This window comes from Artibeus jamaicensis, unplaced genomic scaffold (assembly GCF_021234435.1).
Source record: "Artibeus jamaicensis isolate MK-2021 breed Jamaican fruit bat unplaced genomic scaffold, CSHL_Jam_final contig_601, whole genome shotgun sequence".
Classification (NCBI taxonomy): Eukaryota; Metazoa; Chordata; class Mammalia; order Chiroptera; family Phyllostomidae; genus Artibeus; species Artibeus jamaicensis.
In genome coordinates, this window is record NW_026521902.1 from 2,140,969 (window position 1) to 2,149,068 (window position 8,100).

Genomic DNA, 8,100 nt, shown 5'->3' on the forward strand with positions numbered 1-8,100 from the left:
CAACACACACGTGCCTGTTTCCCACTCCTATGATGTCTATAAGGACCCAGGAAAAACAGGAAAATATAGTAATGACAACAGATGGTATTTTGGGTTCTTATATGTGGGGTAATAAGAGAAGTACTACCATGAAAATCAAAACATTTTTTTAGTCACTGAGTAGAAAGCAGTAGAGCTGGAATTCATATTCAGTCATTTGTACTCCTGAGTCCCTGGTATTCCCACTGCAATATACTGACTCATAGGTACAGGGAAAACAAATAAATGGAAACCAGGATGCTTGAGTATTAGCCCTGAGCAAATCAACTAATTTCTGTGATCCTTAGTCTTCCCAATTGTAAACTGGAAACAATGGACACTATTGAATTGCTAAGGTCATGTCTTTTCTATAATCCTGCAGGCTTTTGATTTCTTTTTCAGTTTTATTTGATAAGATTGTCTTAGTTTAAGGTATACAACATAATAATTCAATACATGTATATATAATGAAATGATTTACCATAATAAGCTAACATCCATGATCTCATATAGTTACAAATCTTTTTGTATGTATAATAAAAACTTTTAAGATTTACTCTCTTAGCAACTTTAAAATGTAGAATATAAATGGACTTTGAGAGATTGTTTGGAGGTTCTAGCAGGGGATCACAGCTACTCATATACCCTTGACCTAAGATCCATCCTCTGCTCTAGTCATGAAGGTTGTCCTTTTTGACTGAGCCCACAGTTTTGGGAGGTACACACATGGATAATTGAAGGAGGAAGGGGACACCCACCTAACTAGCCAGATCAGCCAGATCAACTCTGGCAATCAATGGGGTGACAGATGTCACAGCTGATTGCCCTCAATTAAAAAATGGGCAAAGGACCTGAATAGACAATTCTCCATGGAGGACATACAGATGGCCGATAGGTGAAAAGATGCTCAGCATACTAGCCATCAGAGAGATGCAAATTAAAACCACAGTGTGATACTACTTCACACCCATGAAAATGGCCATTGTTAACAAATCAACAGACAAGATGCTGGTCAAGATGCAGAGAAAAGGGAACCCTAGTGCACTGTTGGTGGGAGTGTAGGCTGGTGCAGCCACCGTGAATAAAAGTATGGAATTTTCTCATAAAACTAAAAATGAAACTGCCTTTTGATCCAGTGATTCTGCTGCTGGTAATATATCCTAAGAATCCTGAATCACCAATTCAAAAGATCTTATGCACCCCTATGTTAATAGCAGGCTTATTCACAACAGCCAAGTGCTGGAAACAGCCTAGTGCCCATCAGTAAATGAGTGAATCAAAAAACTGTGGTATTGCCCTGGCTGGCGTAGCTCAGTGGATTGAGCGCGGGCCTGCGAACCAGAGTATCGCGGTTCAATTCCCAGTCAGGGCACATGCCTGGGTTGCAGGCCAGTTCCCCACAGAGGACGCATGAGAGGCAACCATACATTGATATTTCTCTCCCATTCTTTCTCCTTCCCTTCCCCTCTCTCGAAAATAAATAAATAAAATAAAAAGAAAAAAAAACTGTGGTACATTTACACAATGAAATACTATGGAACAGAAAGAAAGAAGGAGCTCCTACCCTTTGCAATAGCATGGATGGAGCTGGAAACTGTTTGCCAAGTGAAATAAGCCAGATGATAAAAGACAAATACCATGTGACCTCACCTATACAAGGAATGTATTGAATGAAATAAACTAATGAACAAAATAGAACCATAGGTATGGAAATGTGGAAAAGACTGAAAGTGACCTGGGGATGGAGGCAGTTAATAGTAGAAAGAAGGAGAAGGGACTAGTCAAAGAACATGCACGAATGACCCATGGACATGGACAACGGTGTGGGAAAGGGCATGGGAGTGGGGATGGGATAGGCAGAGGAGGGGAAGGTGGAAAAATTGGAACAACTGTAATAGAATAACTATAAAAATGATTAATTAAAAATGTATAAATGTATAGAATACAGTATTATTACTTAGAGTCTTCATGTTGTACATCCCAGAACTTATTTTTTATGACTTGAAGTTTGTACCTTTTGATTGTACTCTTGTGATTTATACTCATCTTAATCAATTAAGGTCATTCACCTTTTCAAAACTGGCATGTTGTTTGGCTGATGGACTAGAAACCATGAAAGTCTGTAAGCACAGCCACATTTGAAGTGAATTAAAAAAAGCACTGGTCATACCTCAAACTTCCAAAAATGAAAGAAAGTGGCACTTTTCAGATATGATGGTACATTGCACAGTACTTCTCTATCTCATAGTCTAGGCAGGTTTCCTGCTGCACTCAGATGTGAAATAGCTCACAGTATAGATGCTAAGAAAAAGCAAAAAAAATTGAAGAGCAGAGGGAAGATCTAAAAGCAGCTGAGGCCACAATCATAGCCCATGGTGGCAACCAGTAATTATACATCCATTGCACCTGTGGGAGATCAGGGCTGCAACTCACCTGAAAACAGCCATCATGGAGCAAAACCTTGGGAAGCCAACTGTCTAATTCTAACATGCTGATCTCTTCCTTGAACTTTTCTGTTTAATAGTATTGCGTAGAACTCAAAGATCAGATGTTCTCCATCCAATACAATTAAACCTCAAATTTCCAGGTATAGAATGACAGTGTTTCCCTCTTAAACTGCAGCAATGACATCCTGTAAGAAATGGCGGACAGGAAAGCCTTGCGGCAGCTCCAGTCTAAATTGTTGAAGCACCGGAGCTGTACGGTGCTTTCAGCACCATGTGGAATGCCTATCCCTGGAGTATTCTTTGGGTTCAACTACGGTGACAGTTTAATTCTCAGTAAATGAGCGCTAATTAAAACACTGGGGGAAAGACTGTCATACCTGAATAATGAGAATAATGCAGCACACATTTGTTTCACAGCTCTTGTAAGCTGAATTCAGGAATCAAAGTGATCTCCAGGAGCTCCCAGGCAAAACCAACTCTCTGAAAAGCCTTCACTACTCACTGTGTATTCACTGACCTAAATCTGCAGCTTGAATAGGAATTTTTTAAAGGCTTGGGACAGTCTAAGCCTTGCCTTCATATTTTGTCTCTTGCAAAATGTTTCTGTTTCTCAATCCTAGATTTTGTAGAATGTGGGCTGCTGTGGAATCAGTGGTGTGGAAATCTATTTCTGATTTTCTCTCAGACAGGTAGCTGTGATTTCCTGTCTAAATTAAAGTATCTAGGATGAAGTACTTTTTGACATTCTAATGCTTTCATAAAATGGTGGAATTAGACAATAGGAAGATAAGAAGTGTTCTGAAGGAAGCAATGTGGTTTACTAGAAAGAATGTTGAATTCTAATCTTAGCTTGCAAATAATTCTAAGACTGGAGGTAAATAGTTTAGCCCTGACCCTGATCACTGAGTTAAGCTTTTGGGAGAAATAAATAAGATTGCATTTTAAAATAGCATATATGTATATAAATTTTCTTTTTAGTAGCTGATTGGCTCAGGTATAAATAATATGAGCCTTCTATTTATTGTCCTAATTCAGATGACTCTGGTGTATACCTATATTTTAACTAGCATACTATTAGTAAAATATAAACTATCCTAAAATACAAATTTTATCCTCATCCCACATAATGTCCAATTTATATACTAGCCCCCACCTAAGATGCTAAGATAATTGGATTGACCTTCATAATTCTCAGTTTCTATATTTCCTTTGGCTCTTCCATCCTAGTAATAGTTAATTTCAAAAACTTCAGGATTGTATTAAATCCAACCTATGCAGTGAGTGTCTGTCTTATCCTTAAAGATGTATGGGAAAGTTATAAATTCTATAACTTCTTTCTATGCCTAACAACTTTTATGAGTAAATTCTGTGCAATCTGGATTCTTTGACTGTGAAAACATCCCCCAGAGCCACCCATTGGGAGGCCTCCCATGCACTTACTAATCCAACACAGCTCAGAGGCCTTGGCAGCTCCAGCAGAGCTGCTTAGACACCCCTTATGAATATGCAACACAATCTCTCACTTACAAAGGAAACTGATATATCCATTATGGCCGGTGGTTAATCAAACCTCCATTCACTTCCCTCGGCTTTGAGAACCTTCATCAGGAAAGTGTGTTGCTAAGCAAACTTCACAGCAAGAACCCAGTTCTCAGGGAAAATGACTGCCTAGAAGTCGGCTTGCTTAGAAGTAAGGATCCAGGATATTTTCAGCCTCTAACTTCATTTCCTGTAAAACCTAAACTCATCATTCAGTTAAAGAAAGATGAACATTGCTCACACATTCTTCATTTTACCGTTTGAGTTTACCCTCCCCCCACACACGCACTTGCAAACACTCACTCATCTCAGGTCCTTTCACTTGCCTCTGTAACTGTTTCTTGGAAAACATCCAAGCTTAGGCCAAGGAAATGCATAATAGAGAAGCTGCTGATTTTCTAAGCATCTGGTGAACTCGCAACTTTCATTGAACCTTACATAATGTATCATCAATATTCATTTTTTCATAGACATCTATCTTAGTCATTCCCACCTTCCCAAGGAAACACAATCAAGAGAACACAGAAAGAACATTACATAACAAACACTTACTGAGGAGCACATAGGGGTAGAAATTCATGTCCTAGTTTGGCAATTGATTTTCAGTGCAACCTTAAAAGATCATTGAAAACTCTCTGTGTCCTGGATTCCAAAGCTCCCGATTGGAGAATAGCACTTCCTGTGACACCGAGACGAAGCTTAAACATGGCCCACCCAAGAGCTTAGTGTCTTTCACAACTATCTGGATGATCAGATTCTATCTAGTTGGTCAAAACCTCTGTATTGTACATCTAGGGTCTAATTTCCTGCAATAAATGGTGGGCCCAGGGGTCTCAAGTCCTATTCCTATTGAAAGGCAACGTTTTCAATTTTCCACTTGAAAAAAGGATTCAAGGAGATGTGATAGATATTAGGCATTTGGAAATTGTAAACTGGTTTACATAATCAAATAGATTAAGCTCTGACAAATTAAATTTATTTTGGAAAAATTACTAAATGGTGGGTGTAGATTACAGATTGTCATATGATGTTTATTTTAATTGCTTTATTTCAAATAGCATTGCTTTTACCTTTTCCTAGACTTTTTCATATAATAAACTTGATTATAAAATTATGTTTCTGCCCTCAAACTAGTCTTTTGGCATAATATAAATTAATATAAGATAACAGATAACAATAACTGCTCTGTAGGACTTTGAAGCTCCACTCAATGCTGCACTTCTTAGGGCAGAACCTATGTTTCTGTACGTCTGGCACAGTGTTTGGCACATGTAAGGTTCTAACTAATCAGTTTTGATTAAATAAGTAGATAAATAAATAGCTAATGTAACACTTTTCATGAGTTTGATGGTGGCCATTTGTCGTGTTTCTCAGAACGTGCCCTAAGTCATCTGATGACTTGTTAAAACAGGAGAGGCCCTACTCCAACTTGAGGCTCACTGAATCCAGTCTTTCTTGGTAGGGACTAACAATCTGCAATTTCAACAAACACCCAGGTGGTTCTTAGGCATATTTCTTATAGATAATCTCTCCTTTGCTTTTTTGGGGGTCTAAATAACATCATTTTTGGCTGTGTTAGAACTCTTCAATCAACATGAAGTAAATGGTAATTCTAATACATGGAAACTTGTGTTCTGAAGGTTTCATGTTCACATTTGATTTGAGGATCCACATTTTTGATATTACAAAACCTGTCACTAACACTAATGCCTAGGTTACTACATGCTATGAAGTCCATCTCTAACATCAAGTGCCTGAAATCAGCTTCTCTTATATCTGTTTTGTCATCTGATTAATATGGGTTGAATAGTTACAGTTTTCCAATAAAAAGAAGCTAATAATAGACCTTGAGTCAGGTTTGTGCATGTGTATCTGTGTGTGTTCTCTCCTGTGTGCATTTAAATGCTTGATTTTCTTTTGTTGTCCTTTATTCAATTAATTGAATTAATTCATCAGCTTGCAACTAGTCAAGTGTATCTTCTTAATAGAGTGGGTCATGCCTACTCCCTCCATCAACGGCTGGCATCTAATGCTCCTATCTTCACTTCAGATCATTTGTATATGACCTTTTCCTGCTTTGACTACATCTATGGAAAAAAGTTCTTTGTGGGATATTTGTGGATTTTCATTTTCAACCATCAGTAAAAAACAAGCTAATGAATATGTGTATCTAAATTCCTGAATGACATATTCCTTAGGGGCACCATGGCATAGCTTTATGAAAAAACTCCCTCCTCTAATAACAATTGATATATTCAGGGTATCATGAAAGCCTTCACTGCAGTTTTTCATCCAATCTTTTTTTCTTAGAATTGACATGTGTGTCACTCCTGTCACCACTGTACTTATAGCTTCTGCAACATGACTGAAACTCCTCCAGGATAGTGAGTGATAGAATGTCTTTAATTTTTTTTCGTTTATCTTACGCACTATTTCTCCCACAAGCATTAGGAAAAAGAAATCCAAGATAAGGTGCTTAATTCTATGCAGGTGATGATATAGTCATGTGAATGAGTAATTAAGTATAACAGCAAATCAAATTAACTTGAGGAGAGGGGCACACACTCAGTCCCCCTGCAGATTTGGTGGGACAGCTGCCCTTCCAGGCCCACTTGGGGCCTCGCCTCTGGAGAGCTCCCCATAGGGCTCAGGGTTCCTTCAAACGGTCATGATCAGTCTCTCTGTTTTGTGGTCTGCATTCTGAGTGCCCTGCAATTTGTTAATTTCACTTATTGACCATCACTGCTGTTGGCCCACTCTCTTTGATCAGTTCCTCCTCAATTATGCAGTTACTTTAGTCCTTATATGTTCTGAACTACTTCAAAATTTACACCATATGAATTGAAGTGGAAAATAGAAGAAAAAAGGCAGAAGGACTCTCTCTATACCAGAGTTAGAATGTCTTCATTAAGGCCAAACAAAATGCCATTCTTCCTAGTTTTCCTATTGTGCCTCTAACATAAAAATTATTTTATTTTATTTGATTTTGCAGGTTCTTTTTCCTCATGAAATTACATCCCTCAAAATTTTTTTTTAAAAAACCTTGCAACTGATTTTCTTTTTTTTAATAATAAATTTTATTTAGTTACTTTTCAAGTACATTTTTTATCTATTTCTCCCATCCCACCCCCCCGCCCTGTCTCACCCCTCCCTCCAATTTCCCCTCCCCCAGTCCTCATCCCTGTGTCTTTCATTACAAAGCTACTGTAATCAAAACAGCCTGGTACTGGTATAAAAACAGGCACATAGACCAATGGAACAGAACAGAGAGCCCAGAAATCAACCCAACTCTCTACAGTCAATTAATATTTGACAAAGGGGGTAGTAACATAAAATGGAGTAAAGATAGCCTCTTCAGCAAATGGTGTTGGGAGAACTGGACAGCTATGTGCAAAAAATGAAACTTGAGCACCAACTTACACCATACACCAAAATAAATTCAAGGTGGATAAAAGACTTAAATATAAGCTGTGACACCATTAAAGTCCTAGAGGAGAACATTGGCAAGAAAATCTCAGATATTCCACGCAGCAACTGATTTTCTCTGATTCAGGGTCAGACAGAAATGTGAATGTGACCATTCCCAAGAACGGGGCTCTTAGGTCCCCATCCACTGCAGCCCTGGGCAAAAAAGTGCAGTCTTTGCCCCTCCCAGGTGTCCTTTTTCAGAGCCAGCCATGAGCACCACAGCTCTAACCTGTCCTCTGTGAGAGACCCAGAGGGAGCCAGAGTCTAGCAGCCTGCCCAGCAAGGAACAATTTCCCAAAAGCAGCCCTCTTTGCTTTTGTGTGACTTAGCCAAATCTGCCAGAGTTGAAGGTGAGACCCCTCTCTAGATACTCAGTAAATTGCTAACTAAACCAAATAAACTAAATAAGATATAGTGGATGTCTCTCCGACTCAGCTGGCCCTAGGGAAATAGTGACTGCAAAAAGTAGTTCAGAGAAACTCTTTGTAGTATTTATTTCATGTTGCTCAAAGATGTAAAAAAGACCTAGTCTATCAGCTTCTGGTACTCGACAAACCAGACTACTATTGAACAGACAGCTGTGTCATTCACCCACCTTTCATTCGCTGGTCACTCAGTGATTACTTAA